Source organism: Plecotus auritus, assembly GCF_963455305.1.
Source record: "Plecotus auritus genome assembly, chromosome: 10".
NCBI lineage: Eukaryota > Metazoa > Chordata > Mammalia > Chiroptera > Vespertilionidae > Plecotus > Plecotus auritus.
This window is the reverse complement of record NC_137785.1, coordinates 7651670-7675551: the sequence shown is the minus strand read 5'-3', so window position 1 is coordinate 7675551 and position 23882 is coordinate 7651670. Positions and strand designations below refer to the sequence as shown.

At 42.8% G+C, this 23882-nt stretch overlaps 1 protein-coding gene across 1 annotated transcript in view; it reads left to right on the top strand.

The window, feature by feature from the left end:
* The window catches only part of LOC308235333 (uncharacterized protein), a gene marked incomplete at both ends in the record, with an annotated part of 92329 nt that overhangs the window by 16374 nt on the left and 52073 nt on the right, over positions 1-23882 (top strand). The gene's annotated exons all lie outside the window — the stretch shown is intronic.

The window sequence follows — 23882 nt, the reverse complement described above, 5'->3', positions numbered from 1 at the left end:
TATAAATGCAGTGAATGTGGGAAATCTTTTACCCAGAGCTCTGCCCTTTATAATCATCAGAGACTTCATACAGGAGAAAAGCCATATAAATGCAATGAATGTGGGAAATTATTCACACAGAGCAAAGTTCTCCGATATCATCAGAGAGTTCACACTGGGGAAAAGCCTTATAAATGCAGGGAATGTGGAAAATCTTTTACACGGAGCAATGCTCTCCAATATCATCAGAGAGTTCACACTGGAGAAAAGCCGTATCAATGCAGTGAATGTGGAAAATCTTTTACGTCTAAGAACATCCTTCATCAACATCAGAGAGTTCATACTGGAGAAAAGCCTTATAAATGCAGTGAATGTGGGAAATCTTTTGCCCGGAGTACTACCCTTCGTTATCATCAGAGATTTCATACAGGAGAAAAGCCTTATAATTGCAGTGAATGTGGAAAATCTTTTAAAAGTACCAATGGTCTCCAATATCATCAGAGAGTTCACACTGGAGAAAAACCTTATCAATGCATTGAATGTGGAAAATCTTTTCCCCAGAGTACTGCCCTTCGTTATCATCAGAGACTTCATACAGGACAAAAGCCATATAAATGCAGTGAATGTGGAAAATGTTTTTCACGTAGCAGTAGTCTACGATATCATCAGAGAGTTCACAATGGAGAAAAGCCTTATCAATGCTGTGAATGTGGAAAATGTTTTTCACGTAGCAATAGTCTACGATATCATCAGAGAGTTCACAATGGAGAAAAGCCTTATCAATGCTGTGAATGTGGAAAATCTTTTACCGATAAGACCAACCTTCATCAACATAAGAGAGTTCATACGGGAGAAAAGCCTTATAAATGCAGTGAATGTGGGAAATCTTTTACCCACAATACTACCCTTCGTTGTCATCAAAGACTTCACACAGGAGAAAAACCTTATAAATGCAGTGAATGTGGGAAATCGTTTATCCGGAATACTACCCTTCGTCGTCATCAGAGATTTCATACAGGAGAAAAGCCTTATCGGTGCAGTGAATGTGGAAAATCTTTTAAAAGTATCAGTGGTTTCCAATATCATAAGAGAGTTCATACTGGAGAAAATCCTTATAAATGCAGTGAATGTGGGAAATATTTTACATGTAACAAAAGTCTCCAATATCATCAGAGAGTTCACACTGGAGAAAGCCATTATGAGTGCAATTAATGTGAGGTTTCTCTCAGCCAATTTCCATATTTGCTCTGCACACATGAGTCCAAATGTGAGAAATTTCTTTGATGTATATATAACAAATGGACTTGCTTAGTTAGAACTTAACAATAGTACAAGAAAATGTGTGAATGCTCATTTTTCTGAATTGCATCTCATACATTTAATCACCTATATTATGTAAAGTTCCCAAAAGTGTTTTGTTGTATTTTTTTTGTTTTAATGTTGGAACAGTACATAATTATGTTGCACTTTTTAAAAAATATATATATTTTATTGATTTTTTACAGAGAGAGAGAGAGAGTCAGAAACATCGATGAGAGAGACACATCAATCAGCTGACTCCTGCACACCTCCCACTGGGGATGTGCACGCAACCAAGGTACTTGCCCTTGACCGAACACAGGATCCTTGAGTTCGCAGGGCGATGCTCTATCCACTGAGCCAAACTGGTTTCCGGCTATGTTGCCCTTTTTTAACATACAGAGATGTCCTGCCAGATCTATGTCACTGCATATTTCTCTTGCTGAAGATATTTCACCTGAACCACCTATAAGGCCCCTACAGATGGCATCAATCACCATCATCATGTGCCCCAGGAAGCTAACTCTGTTTAATTTGTTGAAGAAAATTAGGAATACCTGAGCCCTTAGTTCTTACTTGTTGCCCTGTCATGAGTTGCCACATAGGACTCATTGCTCTTGGCGCCAGTAAACATAATGTTGTAGAGGGACTGCCATTTTCAGGGACACACTTTCCCTAGATGCTAATGATGAATTTATTGAGTGCCTAAGTCATCAGTGGCAGAACTGCCAGACTCAGGTTTCTTGTTTGCAAAATAATGAAGGATTTTCCTAAGACTTCTTTAATCTTGGGTGTTGTATTTATGGTGTGGGTTAGTTTATAAGGAAATCTGGGCTTTCCAAGCATGATGAGATGAAAAACTTGTATGCAGTCTCACACATTTTTGCCCTTGAGGGAACAGTATTCTGCAGAAATTAGCTCAGCAGTTTTTACCAAATTTACATTGCTGCCCATAATTTTCCAGGCGACACTGTGGACTCTCTAGTCCTCATGTGAAGATGGATGCTTTAAGACACAGAGATCACTCCAAAGAGAGGGTAGCTGTGACAACCTCAATTATGTCTGGGAGCATGAATTTCTTTTCTTGTTTGCCAGGGATGCCAATACATGGAAGGGAATCTCTTCGACCTGTGTGGCAGAGGGCCATGTGCCCTAATGCCTACAATTTCATGGGAGATGGTCACTGGTTTGAAGACCAGAGCAGTGAGGGGAAACCCTTTTACTGCTGAAACACTGACCTAATTGTTGTGGTGTCAGAAGTCAATTCCAGCATGTCAGCAGGGCTGATTCATCTGGAAATGGGTGAGGGCATTTCTACAAATCTGAAAAGTATGCATAGAATGATTGCTTGCTGCCAGACAGCTGAGGGCATTTCAGTCTACATGTTATTGCCTCCTAGTGGCCAAACACCTGAACAGCCGAAGGCAATTCCTCCAATCTGACCATGGATTCTGTATACCAAACCCTGGCCTTTGATGTATATCTCCTTTGCCTTAGGACAATTTGTGTTAATAAAAAGCCAGGGGTCCTGAGTCAAGAGAGAACTTGGTTTCTTTAGCCAAGCTCGTCTGACCCCCAAATGCCTTCCAAAATTATGCTTTGTCTCTGGAATCTTAAATAATTTACACACGGTGTCTTCTCCAGATTCTTGAACCCTTCTAGATGCTGGATTAAGATCACTGGTATTGTTGGACCACACTGCAGCCCATTAGATGGAGTGGTCCTCATCTAACTGTGCATCCAAGAATTAATTTGAGGAAAAGACTACAAGAGCTGTGTGGACAATATCTGCGGGACTCAGGCATGTTTATCTTCTGGGGAGCAGTCATTGTCATTGATGATAATCAGGATGTTTTTTGGCTTCTATAACTTCTCAGAAGTTCCCATCAGAGCCATTGGTGTGTTGGCAGCAAAACAAAGATGGAAACAAAGGTTGTCTTTAATCCAGGGATGTGGCTTTTGTGGGTTTGGGTGAAAGTTCTTCATTGTTTGTTACATTTTCTGTCGCTGAGATGAGACTCTCGCCCAGAGGGCATTAAGTACCTGGATTGAATATAAAGTTGCTAAACCTGTTGTTCCAAAATAGGTGAACGTACTTTTCTTTTATCTTGAATCATTTTTTTAACAGCTGTAATGAGTAAATTACATGTGTTAACTACAGTGTGTCATAAATCTTGACAGGTGTATGAAACTGAAATCCATCATTACACTCATAATACTGACCATATCTGTCACTGTGTAGTTTTTTCCTGACCTCATTTAATCTGTCCCTGTTCTTCACAACATTCCTAATAACCATGGAGTCACTTTCCATTTTACTAGAGAACTTTGCTTTTTCTAAGTGTTTTTCTGCTTTAATTTATATTTCCTAAATTCTTGGAGATTTATTCTTCAATATATTAGTAACTCATTTCTTTTTTTTGATAGATATTCTTTTTGATGTTGTTGTTAATTCTCACCTGCGGATATTTGTCCATTGATTTTTCGGGCGAGTGGAAAACACAGGGAAAGACAGAAACATTGATGTGAGAGAACACATCGATTGGTTGCCCCTGCATCAGCCCTGACCAGGACCCTGGCTGGGAAGGAGTTTTCATCCAAGCTATGTGCCTTTCACTGGAATCGAACCTGGAACCCTTTGGTCTGCAGGCGTATGCTCTATCCAGAGCCAGACTGGCTAGGGCTCTAGTAGATATTCTTATCTTTGAATATATCCCTATCATGTCCATTTTAATAAATATTTGGTTATTTCTAATAAAGCTGGTACAAACATTTCTGTATAATTCTTTATATGGATATAAGTGTTATTTACCTTTGTCAGTTGGACATCCCCCGAGGGTTCCCGGAGTGCGAGAGGGCACAGGCCAGGCTGAGGGGTCTCCCCTGAGTGCATGAATTTTGTGCACCGGGCCTCTAGTTTAAAGATATTCTGTAATTTTGTCATTCAGCTCTGTATTCAATCCCTGTACTTATGCCCTCTGGGTGAGAGTCTCATATAATTTTATTTAATTGTATTTTTTTTAAATATATTTTATTTATTTTTTACAGAGAGGAAGGGAGAGGGATAGAAAGCTAGAAACATTGATGAGAGAGAAACATCGATCAGCTGCCTCCTGCACACCTCCCACTGGGGATGTGCCCACAACCAAGGTACATGCCCTTGACCGGAATCGAACCCGGGACCCTTCAGTCCGCAGGCCGACGCTCTATCCACTGAGCCAAACCAACTAATTGTATTTTTTGTAAGAATTTATGGTGAGCGTTTTCTCAGAAATCTTAAATGATTTTTTTTGTATTAGAATAATATGTGTTAATATTTTATCCTTTATAATAAATATTTTAATTGATTTTTAAAAAACATTCTCATTGATTTTATAGAGCAAGTGAGAGGGAGCAAGAGTTAGGAACATGAATTGTGAGAGCACAGCCGGCATGGCTCAGTGGTTCCACGTGGACCCATGAACCAGGAGGTCACAGTTCCATTCACAATCATGGAGGATGCCTGCACCTTGGCTAGATCCGCAGGGTGGGGCATGCAGGAGGCAGCTGATCAGTGATTCTCTCTCAGCATTGATATTTCTCTCTCTCTCTCTCTCTCTCTCTCTCTCTCTCTCTCTCTCTCTGTCTCTCTCTCTAGTTTCCTTTGAACATAGCCTCTCCCTGCTGAGACATTCCCAGGACAGGCACTTCTCAATCCCCCGATGTCCACAAGCACCTTTGTCTTTGGGTGCATTTTAGTAAGAAATGGGACCTATAAGAAGCCACTGACTGCTGCAGGGAGGCAGGTGCTGTGGGCACTCGGGTGTAATTGTGGTGTGCCCCACCTGGGAATCTCCAGCAGAATCACTGGAACTCCCTGAATCTCAGTTGGCTGAATGTGACATGCAGATGATTGATGGTGCTTACTCTGGCCTCCCAAGATCAATAAAACTACCAAGCTGAGTACTTGTTGCCAGGATTCCACGGTTAGATTTTTGAGCATTTTCTCTTTTGAATTCTCTTTTTAACCTGGACAAGTAGAAACTCATATCAAATTGCTGAAAAAGTTCAGTGTCTAAGAAATGAAGTCAGCTCCCCAAGTTTACACCACAGACAAGTGTCAGATTCAAGGGGCTGGATTTTAACCATTATTTTCTCCAGCGTCAGACACAGTCTCTACCACTGATGAGCAGCCCTCACTGGAGCAGGTACAGCATGAGGACCAGGGTGGCTCAGCTGCAGCTCCTGTTTCCATGGTTGCAGTTATGCGTTTCCTCCCATTCCCTCTACATCTCAGAGCCCTTACCCTTGGCCTCCCCGTGTTCAGGGGAACGCCATCATTTCTCAGCTGCAGTGGTTTCTCCAGGGGAACCTGCTTTCAGAGTGAGCTGCTGTTTGTCTGCCTCCCCTTTGATCCCAGAACAGAGTTTGACCCACAGGAGACCTCGGTAATTAGGGCTTTGTCTCTGCACCTTCTCGCACATTTTGGGTGTCATGCTGTGATCCCATTCACGGTGATGAATTTAATGCCTCAGTTTGACCCTTCACATGATGGTCCTATGTGGCACTGACATTCACCCTGCCGGAGTGGATACAATTGGACATGAATTCTGGGACCTAACATTTGGAAGTGATGCTGGAGTCCTACATGATCCTGGTCTCATTGGACGGGTGCTCACCTCTTATTCATGCATAGGACCCACTGCCCATGTGACTCTGTCCTCCATATCCCTACTGGCTGAATGAGACAATGGCCCTCACCCTGTTTTCCCTGCAGCCCGGATCATGTTCTGGATTCACATCCTTCTTCCCACTCTCCTGTGTCTGCACTCTGGAGTTTGGGTTGGAACAGAATCCTTATGAATACAGGCCCTCCCTGCAGTGCACAGCACATGCTTCCTGTGCCTTTCCTGACAATCTACCATAACTGACTCTCCACACACCACATTTTCTGACTGTAGGTGAAGGTGGCTTTTCAGATGATGATGTTTGCTATTTTGGCCAGTTACTCTGTTTTTCTGAGTCATTTCCATATATACAGCAGGTATACATGTTAATTACTTTTTTATGTTTTTCCCCTATTAAACTGTATTATATCAGCTTAATTATTAGTCCAACTAAAGTACCTAGGAAGGAAGAAGGAAACATTATTTTGCCTTGACAATGTCATTGTCCTCATTTTTCCCAGTCACTCCCCTTAACTCCTTAGAAGGAAGGAATACCCTTAGGGTTTGGCCGGTGATGCTGGCTGTGGAAGATTTCACACCTACAAGAAGCCATGCAGAAAGGAAGTTTATTTCAGTTTCCAAGAGAGGAAAGGGCCAAGTATTGCTAGTCACTACAGGGCAGGGAAGGAAGTTTGGCTTCTGCTTTTCAGCAGTGGCTGTTGCTTAGGGACCAGGAATGGAGGGGCCTTGGGCTGTGCTGAAGTTGTGTAGCTATGAGGGACTGTCTTTAAAAGTTACAGTTTGTTTGGTTTCCAGGAGACAGTATTCCAGATGTGCTAGGGAGGTGTCTTATCAGTATTTTTCCCAAGCCTATAAAATATGTCTAGAGCAACAGCTACGAAGAGGTCAAAAGAGGCTTGTTAGAAGGGGCAGAGGGATGGAAACTTTCTACTAACTAGAGACCCCTTGGTCCAAAATATCCCAGAGGTGTTACCACAGCAGGAAGGAGGGGTGTGTAAGACTGGAGCACTGAGAGTACCTTAGTTTGTTCAGCAGTTTGAACAAAGGAGCTGTTTGAATTAGAGGAGCCAACAATCTTGGGGTTTAATTAGCAGGCGCTTCTCATAAATTGTGGAAGGCCACAGCAAAGAAAAATACCTATTTCTTGTCCTTACAAATACCTCAACCTCATTTAGGACCTAAGGCTTTTTTGACCTGAAGAGTGAATACTTCCAGGAGACCAAATAAAGGGACACCAGCAATACTGGGGGCATTGTGTTCAGGAGGACGTCAGCAATGGGTCCCAGAGTTAATCAACCACTCATTGAATTTCCTCCTCAACTCACAGGTTCTAACTCCCCAGTATGGACAAAAATGATGACAGAGTAAAATTAGCAATCTCAGCGAGCCTGGCATGGCATAGCCTAGTGGTCGACAAACTCATTAGTCAACAGAGCCAAAAATCAACAGTACAATGATAGAAATTTCTTTTGAGAGCCAAATTTTTTAAACTTAAACTATATAGGTAGGTACATTGTTATTAATTAGGGTACTCCTAAGCTGGCCTTTGCTAAAAACGCCCGTACATGGTATTTTGTGGAAGACCCACACGCAAGGGGCCAAAGAGCCGCATGTGGCTCGTGAGCCCCAGTTTGCCGACCACTGGCATAGCCAATCTTGTAAACTCAGAGGCTAAAAGTAACCATATAGGATGCTTTGAAGTTAAAACTTTCCAAGTAAATGCTAGTCACCGGGGTATTTATGTACAAGCCTGTTTTTTTGTTTTGTTTTGTTTTGTTTTTTGGGTTTTTTTTTGCAAAGGACAAATTTTACCTTATTGAGGCTGTCTGTTGTCTTTTTGAATCTGAGATAACAGACCTTTGGATTTTCAGGGACATTTCTCTTTCACAGAATCCTAAGAGCTCAATTTCCCAACACAGATGATCACAGAGCCCCAATTATTATTGCTCTCGGGTTAAATAGTAAATGTTACCTAATGAATAAACTTGTAAAAATAAGTTTGTGTCTATTTTTTTTACACTGTTGATCCAATCCCAGAGATTTCCCTCCTTAGCACTCCCCCATATTTTATCACCCGTGAATGTCATGTAACCAGCTTTTGTCTTCTTTGAGTGTAATGTATAAAAAAGTTGCAAACTGCCATTCTCCCCAGCATTACTCAACCTGCTGTTATTTTCCTTCCTGGCAAACGTCACGGACTTGGGTCAAATAAACTTAGAAAAATTCTCCACAAGTGTGGGCATTTCTTACAATAACACCAAAAGCTATTGTCTCATGTGAAGCAGGAAGACTTTACATGAAGTGGTGTCAGCACTTCCAGGGTCTCAACTGACCAAAGACAGATTTATAAACACAAATTTAGAGCAGACCCAGAACCCAGCAAGCTAGAGCTTTCCCGTTGCTTTGAGAGAACAGAAGGAAATGCTCAAGGCTCGGGTGAATGTGTTTTCATTGTGTGCCTGCGTGTTTTTAACCCGTACCTGGATGTTTCTTTTTACCCTCCCCGACTTTACCTCTGAGATTCTGCAGTAATTTCCATGCTCCCATATCTCTGAATCCACTCCATCATTTTTTTGTTAATTAGATTCCAAATGTGAGTGGGGTCAATTGATACCGTCTTTCTCTGACTGACTTATTTCACTTAGCATGATGCTCTCCAGGTCCATCCATGCTGTGTGAAAGAGTAAGAGATTCTTCCTTTTTACTGGTGCATAGTACTCCATGGTGTAAATGTACCACAGTTTTTTATCCACTCATCTGCTGATGGGGACCTGGACAGTTTCCAGACCTTCGCTATTGTAAATTGTGCTGCTATGAACAGAGGGGTGCATACTTTCCCATCTGGTTGTTTCGGGGGTGTTAGGATATATTCCTACTAGTAGAAACACTGGATCAAATGGCAGTTCCATACTAAATTTTTTGCAAAAACTCCAAACTGATTTCCATAATGTCTGTAGCAGTTTTCATTCCCATCAGCAGTAAACTGAGTTCCCTTTTTTCCACGTTTTTGCCAGCACTGGTCATTTGTTGATGGCAGCCATTCTGACAGTGGTGGGGTGATACCTAATTGTTGCTTTAATTTGCATCTCTCTGATGATCAGTCACTTTGAGCATTATTCACATGTCTCTTGGCCATCTTATCCACACTGCAGCCCAGGCAGAGCTGACACTTCGGATGGCATCAGAAGCAGATGCTTAAGTATGAGTGTCTGTTTTGTGACATTAACTTTGTATAATGGATTCGATGGAGGCAGGTTAGACCGAGTTAGAGGCTTGAGCAACCTCTGCAAGCTACAGTTGGCCTGAAGGAGACAGGTGCCTAATGGCTTTAATGAAGAAACAATGCCTGCCATTCAGGAAGAGCAGGTCCTTTAGAAAGATATGGAAAACCGGCCACGCAGGTGCAGGAGAAAGAAACTTGCTCCAGACATCACCTCCCCTGAAGGCGCTAGAGGACACTTAGTATACTTGGTGTGCTCTTGGGCTATTTGACGCTAAATTGAGTCCTGGAGTCAACTGAGAAATACGGAACCCTGGCCTTGGAGCGGAGAAACTACGTTACCCACAAGGCTACGCATGGAATGCCACCAGGCTGAGGCAATGGGGGCTCAGAGAAGGCGTTTCCGTTTGGCCGCTTCTGTAGGGCGGGACCGGTAGTCCTTGTGGCGGGGTTTTGTCTTCTCAGGTTATTGCCTCGGTCCTTCGGGAATTCCTAGTCGCACGGTCTCGTGGAGAAGGCTAGAGAGTGGTGTTCCCCACCTCACAGCCAAAGGCGGGAGCTTCCAGTGGTGCTCACACCTCACATTTGGGATTGAAACTCGGAGTCACCGCCCGGACCCACGCCATGGCCGGGACAGCGACCGCCATTCCTGCAGCGGCTTCTACTCCGGCCGCTCCCGCCCCGCTCAGCCCACAGAGTGCAATGGCGGCGCCCGCTCAGGGAAGCTTTGCTGAGGTGAGTTCCGGTCCCCCAGGCCCTCACCACCTGCTCACACGGAACTGGACAGCCTGGGTGCAGGTGCCTGTCACGTCCTGCAGCTCAGTCCCGCGTGGAGGACCGTGAGGAAGGAGGAGGGGAGAGAGGAGTGTTGTGTCTTCTGAGGACACAGCGAGTGGAGGGCAGAGAGGACAGGGGTGACTTGCATCTGAGGTTCCCCTGAGGGTGTGGGCTGTGAGGATTGGCGGACAGATCAGACGCTGCAGGGAGGACGTCACAGACTCATTGGGGCTTTCCCGGCTGTGGGGTCCATCAGGGGCCTGGGGTGGTCCTGGACCCGGCTGGAAGACAAGCTCTCTACATGCCATGTGCCAAGTTCATGGGGGAGTCCAGCGAGATCCAGTGGCATTGGAGCAGGAGGGGGGCAGAGCTGAGGGAGTGAACCTGGGTCTGAAGATGGGAAGGAGTTGGACATTACCCAGTGGTGTGCACATCTGGAGGAAGTGTGAGCTGATGGTCCCCGGGACCTGGTGTGGGACTTAAAGGTGAAGCATAAACCCAGGCTTGGCTTTGTCTTGGAGGCATGATCTAGGAGACTGCAGTGGAATTGCTTGGCAGGAAGGCTGGGGCCCTGCAGGCATCGCCCAGAGCTTCAATGGCATTGCTCTCTCCCCTCCCCTCCCCCAATCCTTCCCACCCAACCCAGCTGCTCTGCTGAGGGCAATCCCAGTGAGTAATGGGACTGTGATGAGAGAGCAGCTTGCACTGGCATTAGGGCCTGGTGTCCACACTAACCACGTGCCCTGGAGGAGGTTGAGGGGGGGAAGGTGTGTAAGGAGTAGGAGTGGGGGTTCTCAGGGAGACATCTCTGGTTTCAGTTGTCTCCATTCTGACAGGTTGGCGTGACCTTTGAGGACATTGCCCTGTACTTCTCCAGGGAGAAATGGGGCCTCCTTGATGAGGGTCAGAGACAGCTGTACCTGAATGTGATGCTGGAGAACTTTGAACTTCTATCCTCGCTGGGTAAGACCCTCACTCTCACCAGTGACCTGGACTTGGCTTTGCCATTTCCCAGGTCCCATCTCCCAGGGTGTGCTGTGTCCTCCCATGTAGACTGTGGTTCTGCTTGATTTTCCAGTTTCCTGGGTAGTTGCTGTCCTGGGGAGGGTTGGTCTGTTTCCGCTGCTCCCTCTATTCCTGAAGTCCCAATTCTCCCGCTGTACTAAGTTCACAGGGAAGGACTTGTGGTTGGTAGTTTCGCAGGAAGCCTGAGAGATTCCACCTTGATCAGGAAGGAAAGCATTTTCTATGTTCCTGTTGGTCATGTGTGTGTGTGTGTATATATATATATATATATATTTTTTTTTTTTTAAATATATTTTATTGATTTTTTACAGAGAGGAAGGGAGAGGGACAGAGAGCTAGAAACATCGATGAGAGAGAAACATCGATCAGCTGCCTCCTGCACACCTCCCACTGAGGATGTGCCTGCAACCAAGGTACATGCCCTTGACCGGAATCGAACCCGGGACCCTTCAGTCCGCAGGCCGACGCTCTATCCACTGAGCCAAACCGGTTTCGGCCATGTGTATATATTTTTGAAAAATTTTCTCTACATCCTTAATCCTGTTTATTAACTATATATATTTTTGTTAAATAGTCTTTTGAATACCTTGTATATTTTATATATTAATTGCTTAGCCATACAGGAACACATATTTTTGCATGTGCTTAATAGTGCTTTGCAGATATTGCTCCCTCACACCCGCTTTTCTACAAAGTCCATGTTTTTGGCATCCCTGCCTTCAGCAGGTCTAGTGCCACTGTGTTTCTAGCAAGCTCAGATGCTTGTTACTAGTGCTTAGCCAGTAAATATTGTTAATGAAATTATATAGAGTTTGCTTTTGAGGCAGAGTCATTGCGTTGTTATTATCTGCAGTATAGTATTAATATACCTTCATTATTGCCGGGGAACTGCAACTATTTGTGTGAATTTCTGTCTGTATTGCAATATTTGCTTTATTGTGCTGATCATAACCCAGTCCACAATATCTCCTTGGGATTCCTTCATATGGTTTGCAAGTATTTTCTTCTGTTCTCTAGATTGCCTTCCATTTCATTTTGTTTATTGCTGTTGTGCTGGGTAGACGCTATTTTTAACAAAAATATATTTTATTGATTTTTTACAGAGAGGATGGGAGAGGGATAGAGAGTTAGAAACATCGATGGGAGAGAAACATCGATCAGCTGCCTCCTGCACACACCCTACTGCGGATGTGCCCGCAACCAAGGTACATGCCCTCGACCGGAATCGAACCTGGGACCCTGCAGTCCGCAGGCCGATGCTCTATCCATTGAGTCAAACCGGCTAGGGCGAAGACGCTATTTTTCTCTATTTGTTGCAGTGGGGACTGTTTATTTTTTCTATTTTGTGTGGTGGTTGGTGTCGCATTCAGAAACTCCTGTCCAAAGCAAATCTCCAAAACTTTTTCTCTCGGTTGTCCTGAGGAGTTTTAAGTTTTAGCGCTCACATTTAATTCTGTCCTGCAGGTTGAGTTACATTTTATCAGTGGTGTCCAGTTTTGTTGTTTTGCATGTGAACGTCAATTTATACCAGCACCATTCATTGAAGAAACTCTCTTTCCTTTCTTCTGTGGCTTTCAGCTTTTTCAAAGATTACTTAAAAGTATATGCTTGGGCCGAAACCGGTTTGGCTCAGTGGATAGAGCGTCAGCCTGCGGACTGAGGGGTCCCGGGTTCGATTCCGGTCAAGGGCATGTACCTTGGTTGCGGGCACATCCCCAGTGGGAGGTGTGCAGGAGGCAGCTGATCGATGTTTCTCTCTCATCGATGCTTCTAACTCTCTATCCCTCTCCCTTCCTCTCTGTAAAATACCAATAAAATATATTAAAAAAAAAAAAGTATATGCTTGGGTTTATTTCTATGTTTTCTGTTATGTTCTGTTTATATATGTGTCTGTGTTTCTCCAGCAACACACTGTTTGCTTACTTTCTCTTTGTAATTGAAGTCAGGAAGTCTGATGCCACCAGCTCTCTTCTCTCTCAAGATTGCTCTTGTTTAAAAACAATATATATTTTTTATTGATTTTTTTACAGAGAGGAAGGGAGAGGGATAGAGAGCTAGAAACATCGATGAGAGAGAAACATCGATCAGCTGCCTCCTGCACACCTCCTACTGGGGATGTGCCCGCAACCAAGTTACATGCCCTTGACCGGAATCGAACCTGGGACCTTTCAGTCCGCAGGCTGATGCTCTATCCACTGAGCCAAACCGGTTTTGGCTCATTGATTGTTTTTTTGAGAGACAGTGGAAGACAGAGAAAGAGAGAGAAAGAGAAAAAGAGAGAAACAACGATTTTCTGCCTCCCACATGTGCCGCTACTCTGAGTGGGGATCGGACTCTGCAACCCAGGTACCTACCCTTGACTGGGAATCGAACCCTAGCCCTCTGGTACACAAGCCAGCACTCTCATCAGTGAAGCACGGTGGCTAGGGATATTTATTTATTCTTTAAATTATTTATTTATTTATTTAAATATATGTTCGTTTGTTTTTTATTTCCTAGAGAAAGAGGAGAGAGTGATAAAAACATCAACGATGAGAGAGAGTCATTGATCAGCTGCCTCCTGCATGACCCCCACTGCTGATTGAGCTCGCAACCAGTGCAGGTGTCCTAACAAAGAATCCAATTGTGACCTCCGAGTTCATGAGTCAGTGCTCAATCAGTGAGACGTACCAGGCAGCATTTATTTATTGATTTTGGAGACAGGAAGGGAGACAGAGAAAGAAAGAGAGTGAAGCATTGATGTGCTGTTCTACCCATCCGTGCATTCATTGGTTGTCCCCTACTTGTGCCCTGATGGGGGATCAGACCCACAACCTTGGTGCATCAGGACCACACACTTACCAACTGAGCCACCTGGCCAGGGCTCTGAATTTGTTTATTAATTTCAGGAGCTCATAGTGGGATCTTGACAAATTTCTCTATGGAGGGTCCTGTCATCTGGTAACATCACCATCTCTTATGATGCATTGTGGTTCCTAGTGACAGGTGTCATGTCTTATCTTTCATTTCTTTTTTTACTTATTTGAGGCTTGGTTTTTTTTGTTCGTTTGCTTTTGCTTTAGTGTAGCTAAAGGATTGCACATTTTTAAAAAAAATATATTGATTTTTCACAGAGAAGAAGGGAGAGGGATAGAGAGTTAGAAACATCGAGGAGAGAGAAATATCGATCAGCTGCCTCCTGCACACTCCCCACTGGGGATGTGCCCACAACCAAGGTACATGCCCTTGACCGGAATAAAACCTGGGACCCTTCAGTCCACAGGCTGACGCTTTATCCACTGAGCCAAACCGGTTTCGGCAGATTGCACATTTTTATATCTTTTTTTCTTAAATATACCTTTTAGGTATTCCTTTCTTTTTACTTGTCTCCTTTTTGATTTATGTTTGTTCTAATATTTATGGTTTCTTTCCTTTGAAACCTTTGGGTTTACTTTCCTTTTGTGTTTCCAGTTTCCTGAGGTACCATGTTCGGTTCTTTGAGATCTTTTGTGACAATGTAGGCATTTATCTCTATAAAATTTTCCCTTAGAATTACATTTTCTGAATGTTATACATAAGCTTTGGTTGGTTGTCTTGTTACTTACTTTGCCTCTAGAGATTTTAGAGATCTCTTTTGTTTTTGCCTACTCTGAAATTCTTATGTATTAATTTATTATTCTTTTTTACATAGAAGGGAATTGGTGGGAGGGAGAGAAAGATGAGGGACAGACATCAATCGGCTGCCATCGGCACACTTAAAAACCAGATATGAAACCCACATTCTGATATGTGCCCTAACCAGGAATTGAACCCTCTACCCTTTGATACACAGGACGATGCTCCAACCAACTGAGCCACACTGGTCAGGGCATTATGTGTGTGTTTGTTTTTTTTTTTTAAATATATTTTATTGATTTTTTATAGAGAGGAAGGGAAAGGGATAGAGAGTTTGAAACATCGATGAGAGAGAAACATTGATCAGCTGCCTCCTGCACACCTCCTACTGGGGATTTGCCGGCTACTAAGTTACATGCCCTTGACTGAAATCAAACCTGGGACCCCTAAGTCCACAGGCCGATGCTCTGTCCACTGAGTCAAACTGGCCAGGGATTTGTGTGGTTTTTAAAAACAAAAATTTCCGGTTTTGTGAGAACAGGCCAGTAGGATCAATGAGAACAAAAGCACAGTGGCTATAGTGGTAACGCTGACCCTTTATTTTTATTTTTTACTTATTTATAATATATTTTTATTGATTTCAAAGAGGGAGAGAGAGATAGAAACATAAATGATGAGAGAGAATCATTGATTGGCTGTCTCCTTCATGCCCTCAGCAGAGATCGAGCCCGTAACCTGGCCATGTGCCCACAACCTTGACCAGCATCGAACCGGGGACCCAGCAGTCCAAAAACCGATGCTCTATCCACTGAGCCCAACCGGCTAGGGCTGACTTAAAAAAACAAAAAAACAAAACAAAACATTTTTATTGATTTCTGAGAGGAAGGGGGAGAGAAAGAGAAAGAGAGAGAGAGACATTAATGATGAGAGAGTATCATGGATGAGCTGCCTCCTGCATGCCCCCTATTGGGACTGAACCCAGAACAAACTGGGCATGTGCCCTAGACTGTAATGGAACCTAGGACCTTTCAGTTCTCAGGCTGACCCTCTAGCCACTGAGCAAACCAGCTAATGCTGACCCTTGCTTTATTTATTTATTTATTTATTTATTTAGTTAGTTAGTTAGTTAGTTAGTTATTATTAACCCTTGTTTTTGACCTTAGGTATCTTCAAATGTGTGTGCGCACCCAGTTTCCTGTCATCCTTTCTATGCAGTTGTCCTTTTTTGGTATTCTGTATTACTTTTTATCTTCATGGTACTCTTATTTCCATTTCCTGTGGCATGTTTTTTTCATGGATAGCCATCTACTTACTCTGGAATGGGGAAAGTTTCTCTATCTCTGATTCTGCTATCTTGCTGATGTCACTCTCATAGGTCTTTTGTCTGTGATCTCATTTGTGTTTTGTTGTTCTGCCACAGTGCTGACCATCCACCTTTTTCAGATTGGCATCGTTTATCCCATGCAGTAGCTCAACTGGCATTTAAGAGGCAGAATCATTTCTGCATCACAGAAGAAACATGACTTAATCAATGATGGGATAGACCCAGAGGCAGTCTTGCTTTGGTGAAAGGCTGTGGGGTGGTTTTGACGCCTGGGCTTTGTTTCATTCATAACTAGGAACCCATTTTGTTCAACAACATTTTGTTACCATTGCCCACTCACCCGATTCTACTTCTTCTTGCTTCATGTTGACACTTTGTGCACGACTCAGTTTTTTTTTTTTTTTTTTTTTTTAAATATATTTTATTGATTTTTTACAGAGAGGAAGGGAGAGGGATAGAGAGCTAGACACATCTATGAGCGAGAAACATCGATCAGCTGCCTCCTGCACACCTCCCACTGGGGATGTGCCCGCAACCAAGGTACATGCCCTTGACCGGAATCGAACCCGGGACCCTTCCGTCCTCAGGCCAACGCTCTATCCACTGAGCCAAACCGGCCTCGGCACGACTCAGTTTTAATACTGATCATTCTACTCCGATTCCCAGCCCATGGATAACCTTAACCTCTTTAAACTTCGCACCTCTACCTCTTTCACACATCTCACTTTACTGCACTCCAGTGTTGTTCCATGCCTACAGAGCCTTAGAGTGCACACATATTATTATATTGACGCTGAACATCACGTGCTCTAATATGATTGATATTTTATTGGTTTGAACACACTGAAATTATTCTACACAGACTCACATCGCCAGCTTGAAAGGTCCTAAAGGAAGCCGTTTGTGGAGTAATAACGAGTACACCCTGCCTCTCTTGTTTTTGTCACAGCCTATGCTTCTGTCCTCCCTTGGTGAGATTTTCATCATCCATCTTATATATAACAGCCACTTTATATACAAAAGCCATTTCCTGAGAGTCTGACTTTCTTGTCTTGAAAATCAATGTATGGAATCATGTCCAGTCATGACAGATAAACATTTGTAGTGAAGATATTCTGTTTTCATAAGGTCAACATGTACCTCACCAGCGTTTCCTTTTGTGCAGGTTGCTGCTGTAAAGAAGAGAATGTGGAGGCCCTGACTGAACAGAAGGTTTCTGTAAGAGTGTCACAGGCAAGGAATCCCAATGTAGCCTTGCCTTCCCAGAAGAGCCACCCCTGTGAGAGCTGTGGGCTAGTCTTGGGAAACATTATCCACGTGATGGAGGAGCAAGGAACACAACACAGACAGATACTGTTGAGTTGTGGGGCCTGTGCAAAACGGTTTTATTTCAGTGCACAATTTCACCAGCAGCATGTGAGAGAGAAGACTTTCATTAGAGGTGTGAACAGCATCTCACATGCAAACAGCTGCAATTTCAATGTGTCCCAGAATCATTACAGTTGTGGGAAGGTTCGGCAGGGTGTCCTTACCGGGTTAGGACCTCTCCACTCAAAGGCTACTCAGACCAGGGACAGTCCAACTGCAATTTCGATGTTTGGGATGATGTGTCAAAGGAGAAAAAATTATTTCAGCAGCAAGGAACGTAAGAAAGAAATTAGTTGCACCCCCAAGGTTATTCAGGAAAAAGGTGTTCATCTTGGAAGTTGGTGTGTTGTGTCCTCTGAATGTGGAAAATATTTTACCAAATTTTCTAGCACTCATTATCAACAGAGAGGTCACACTGGAGAAAAGCCTTATAAATGCAGTGAGTGTGGGAAAGCTTACAACAGTAAAACTGAACTCTGTCGTCATCAGAGAGTGCACTCTGGACAAAGGCCTTATCACTGCAGGAAATGTGGGAAATATTTTACCAGGATCGGTGATCTTCATTGTCATCAGAAGGTTCATAAAGGAGAAAAGCCTTATAAATGCAGTGAGTGTGGGAAATATTTTACCTTTAAGACTGTCTTTCATCAACATCTGAGAGTTCATATGGGAGAAAAGGTTTATAAATGCAGTGAATGTGGGAAATCTTTTCCCGCTAGCAATGACCTTTGTTGTCATCAGAGACTTCATACAGGAGAAAAGCCTTATAAATGCAGTGAATGTGGAAAATCTTTTACAAGTAGCAACGGTCTCCAATATCATCAGAGGGTTCACAATGGAGAAAAGCCTTATCAATGCACTGAATGTTGGAAACCTTTTACAGCTAAGACCAACCTTCATCAACATCAGAGAGTTCATACGGGAGAAAAGCCTTATAAATGCAGTGAATGTGGGAAATCTTTTACCCAGAGCTCTGCCCTTTGTAATCATCAGAGACTTCATACAGGAGAAAAGCCTTATAAATGCAGTGAATGTGGGAAATCATTTACCCAGAACTCTGCCCTTTGTTATCATCAGAGACTTCATACAGGAGAAAAGCCTTATAAATGCAGTGAATGTGGGAAATCTTTTACCCAGAGTTCTGCCCTTTGTAATCATCAGAGACTTCATACAGGACAAAAGCCTTATAAATGCCGTGAATGTGGAAAATATTTTACAAGTAGCAAAGGTCTCCGATATCATCAGAGAGTTCACAATGGAGAAAAGCCTTATCAATGCACTGAATGTGGGAAACGTTTTACCACTAAGACCGACCTTAATCAACATCACAGAGTTCATACGAGAGAAAAGCCTTATAAATGCAGTGAATGTGGGAAATCTTTTACCCAGAGATCTGCCCTTTGTCATCATCAGAGACTTCATACAGGAGAAAAGCCTTATAAATGCAGTGAATGTGGGAAATCATTTACCCAGAGTTCTTCCCTTTGTTATCATCAGAGACTTCATACAGGAGAAAAGCCTTATAAATGCAATGAATGTGGGAAATCTTTTACCCAGAGCTCTGCCCTTTGTAATCATCGAAGAGTTCACACTGGAGAAAAGCCTTATCAATGCAGTGAATGTGGGAAATCTCTTAAAAGTAGCAATGGTCTCCAGTATCATCAGAGAGTTCACACTGGAGAAAAGCCTTTTCAATGCAGTGAATGTGGGAAAGCTTTTACCGCTAAGACTGACCTTCATCAACATCAAAGAGTTCATACGGGAGAAAAACCTTATAAATGCAATGAATGTGGAAAATGTTTTACAAGTACCATTGGTCTCCAATATCATCAGAGAGTTCACACTGGAGAAAAACCTTATCAATGCAATGAATGTGGAAAATCTTTTACTTCTAAGACCGACCTTCATCAACATCAGAGAATTCACACTGGAGAAAAGCCTTATAAATGCAGTGAATGTGGAAAATCTTTTACAAGTAGCAATGGTCTCCGATATCATCAGAGAGTTCACATTGGAGCAAAGCCTTATCAGTGCAGAGAATGTGGAAAATCTTTTACGTCTAAGACCAACCTTCATCAACATCAGAGAGTTCATACGGGAGAAAAACCTTATAAATGCAGTGAATGTGGAAAATCTTTTACCCAGAGTACTAACCTTCGTTGTCATCAGAGACTTCATACAGGAGAGAAGCCTTATAATTGCAGTGAATGTGGAAAATCTTTTACAAATAGCTATGGTCTCCAATATCATCAGAGAGTTCACACTGGTGAAAAGCCTTATCAATGCAGTGAATGTGGGAAATCTTTTCTTGTTAGCAATGACCTTCGTCGTCATCAGAGTGTTCATACAGCAGAAAAGCCTTATAAATGCAATGAATGTGGAGAATCTTTTAAAAGTATCAGTTTTCTCCAGTATCATCAGAGAGTTCACACTGGAGAAAGCCATAATGAGTACAATTAATGTGAGGTATCTCTCAGCCTAATTTCTAAATTCGCTCTGACCTACGAGTCCAAATGTGAGAAATTTCTCAGATGAGTAGGAAATGTAGTTTCTTAGTACTTAATAATACAAGAAAATTTTTGAATCCTTATTTTTCTGAATTGTATCCCATACATTTAATCACCTATATTATGTAAAGTTCCCATAAGTGTTTTTGCTGTTGTGTTTGTTTGTTTTTATGTTGGCACATTATGTAATTATGTTGCACTTTCTAACATACACAGATGTTCAGCCAGATCTATGTCACTGCATATTTCTGTTGCTGAAGGTATTTCACGTGAACCACCTATAAGGTCTCTACAGATGGCATGAATCACCATCCTCATGTACCCAGGGAAGCTCACTTTGTTGTTTAATTTGTTGAAGAAAATTAGGAATACCTGAGCCCTTGATTCTTACTTGTTTCCCTGTCTTGCGTTGTCACATAGGACTGATTACTCTTGGCACCAGGAAACATAATGTTGCTGAGGCACTGCCATATTCAGAGACAATCTTGTCCTACAAGCCAGTGATGAATTTATTGAGTGCCTAAGTCTTCAATGGGAGAACTGCCAGTGTCATATCTCTTTGGTTTGTAAAATAATGAAGGCTTTTTCCCAAATCTTCTTTAATTTTGGGTGTGCTATTTACTCTATAGGTTATTTTATAAGGAGATCTGGGCTTTGCAAGCATGATGAGGTGAAAATCTTTTATGGGGTCTCAAACTTCTTTTTACCCTTGGGGATACAGTATGGTGCAGAAATTAGCTCATCAGTTTTTGGCAAATTTACATTGCTGCCCATATTTTCCTAGGAAACACTGTGTAAACTCTAGTTCTCATGTGAAGATGGATGCTTTGTGGCACAGAGATCACTCCCAAGAGGCGGTAGGTGTGACAACCTCAAGTATGTCTGGGAGCATGAATTTTTTTCTTGTTTGCAAGGGATGCCAATACATGTGAAGGGAATCTCTTGCCCAGTCTTGCTGAGGGCCATGTGCCCTAAGGCCTACAATTGCACGGGTGATGGTCACTGGTTTGAGGACCATAGCAGTGAGGGTAAACACTTTCACTACAGCATGGTCCTCATCTAACTGCATCCAGGATTTATTTTGAATCAAAGACTACAGGAGCTGAGTGTACACAGATCTCAGGAACTCCAGGGATGTTTATCTTCTGTGGAGCAGTCATTGTCATTGATTATAATCAGGATATTTTGTGGCTCCTGTAGCTTCTCAGAAGTTCCCATCAGAGTTATTGGTGTGGTAGCAGGAAAACAAAGATGGAGACAAAGGCTGTCTTTAGTCCAGGAATGTGGCTTTTGTCGGTTTGGGTGAAAGTTCTTCATTGTTTGTTACATTTTCTGACACTGAGATGAGACTCTCACCCAGAGGGTATAAGTATGGGGATTGAATTTAAAGTTGCCAAACCTGTTCTTCCAGAGTAGGTGAACATACATTTGTTTTATCTTGGACCATGTTAACAGCTGTAATGAGTAAATTACATGTGTTAAGTATAGTGTTTCATAAATCTTGACATGTGCATGAAACTGAAACCATCATAACAGTCATAATGCTGACCATATCTGTTTCTGCGTAATTGCTTCATGAGCTCTTTTAATCTGTCCCTGTTCTTCACAGCTTTCCTTGTTTCCATGGATTTACATTCCATTTTCATAGAGAACTTCATTTTTGTAACTATTTTTCTGTTTTAATTTATGTTTCAAAAAAACTTGGAGATTTATTAAAGTTACACTAATAACTCATTTTTTTTCTGATAGATTTTTTAAAATTTAATAAATTTTTATTGTTCAGATTATAACAATGTTCCTCTTTTTTCCCTCCGTAGCTCCCCTCCACCCGGTTCCCACCCCACCCTATGCCCTTACCTCCCCCCCACTGCCCTCATCCATAGGTGTATGACTTTGTATAGTCTCTTCCCGCACCCTCACACCCCTTTCCCCCTGAGAATTGTCAGTCCACTCACTTTCTATGCTCCTGATTCTATTATATTCACCAGTTTATTCTGTTCATCAGATTTTTTATTCACTTGATTTTTAGATTCACTTGTTGTTATGTATTTGTTGTTCATAATTTTTATCTTTACTTTTTTCTTCTTCTTCCTCTTCTTAAAGAGTACCTTTCAGCATTTCATATAATACTGGTTTGGTGGTGATGAACTCCTTTAGCTTTTTCTTATCTGTGAAGCTCTTTATCTGACCTTCCATTCTGAATGATAACTTTGCTGGGTAGAGTAATCTTGGTTGTAGGTTCTTGCTATTCATCACTTTGAATATTTCTTGCCACTCCCATCTGGCCTGCATAGTTTCTGTTGAGAAATCTGCTGACAATCGTATGGGTGCTCCCTTGTAGGTAAGTAACTTTTTCTCTTGCTGCTTTTAATATTCATTCTCTTTTGCTCTTGGCATTTTAATTATGTTGTGTCTTGGTGTGGTCCTCTTTGGATTCCTTTTGTTTGGGGTTCTGTGCGTTTCCTAGACTTGTAAGTCTATTTCTTTCACCAGGTGGGGGAATTTTTCGGTCATTATTTCTTCAAATAGGTTTTCAGTATCTTGCTCTCTCCTCTTCTTCTGGCACCCTCATAATTCAGATGTTGGTACACTTGAGGTGTCCCAGAGGCTCCTTACACTATCTTCAAATTTTTGGATTCTTTAATCTTTTTGCTTTTCCGGCTGAGTGTGTTTTGCTTCTTTGTATTTCAACTCTTTGACTTGATTCTTGCAGTCCACTAGTCTGCTGTTAGGTCTCTGTATAATATTTTTTATTTCAGTCAGTGTATATTTGTAGTTGGTCCTTTATCATATCGAGGGTCTCACTAAATTTATCAGTCTTTTCTAGAAAATTCTTGAAAAACCTTATAACTGTGGTTTTGAACTCTATATCCAGTCATTTGCTTTCTTCCATTTCTTTTGTTTGTGATCTGTTTCTTTGTCTCCGCATTTTGCTACTTCCCGTAGTTGGTAGAGAGTAGCTTTGTGTGCTACGTGTCCTATATGGTCCAGTGGCTCAGCCTCCCCAGTTACCTGAGGTGGACACCCTTGGTGTACCCCTTTGTGTACTGTAAGTACAGCCTTGTTGTAGTTAAATCTTGATTGTTGTTGGTATCACTGGGAGGAATTGACCTCCAGGCCAGCTGGCTGTGAGGATCAGCTGTGTCTACTCTGGGAGAACTTCTGTGTTGGAGACACCCTTATGAGACAAGACTTGCAAAATTGCAAAATCCTCTGTGCCCAGCTTGGATGGGGCGGAGTCTCAGGGTGGAGCAGACAGCCTAGGCTTCCTGTCAGCCCTGCCCTATGAGGCCCCTGGGTCTCAGTGTCCTTTTGTAATCGCTGCAAACACCTCTGAGAGAAAGCCGCCCTCGAGTTTCGCCTGCTGCCAGACAGTCCAATTTCTCCCCCAATGAATCTGGTTTCCCAGATTCTTGCCCGGAACTGGAGTTCAGCGCAGTCGGGAGCTTCTGTCTTCTTCCCGCTAGAGAAAGCCAGTGGCACACTCAGCGGTCAGTCCTCTCTGCGCCCACTTGCGCGCGCGCCTCCAGACCTCTGCCTTTCACGGCTCCCCTGAGTTTCTGTGCGCTCCTCTCTTTTCCTGACAGTCCAGACATCCCCCTTATGATTCTGGGACCCCAGGGTCTTGCCTGGAACTGGGATTCAGTGCAGTCAGAACTGGGGTTCAGTGCAGTCGGGAGCTTCCGTCTCCTGCTAGAGAAAGCTAGCCAGGCACTCAGCCGCCTGTCCTCTCCACTCACGTGTCTCCGTACCTTAGCCTTTTGCAGCTCCTCTGAGTCTCTGTGTGCCCCTCTCTTTCCTTTTAGTTGTAGAATTTCCACTCAGCCAGCTTTCCTGTGGTTCTGGATGATGCCCATTCTGTCTTTCAGCTGTAGTTTTAAAATTGTTGTGTGAGGCAGCAGTTTAGGTGTTCACCTATGCTGCCATCTTGGTTTCTCTGATAGATATTCTTTTTTTTTTTCTTTTTTTTTTAAATATATTTTATTGATTTTATTATAGAGAAGAAGGGAGAGGGACAGAGAGCTAGAAACATCGACGAGAGAGAAACATCGATCAGCTGCCTCCTGAACGCTCCCCACCGGGGATGTGCCCGCAACCCAGGCACATGCCCCCGACCGGGA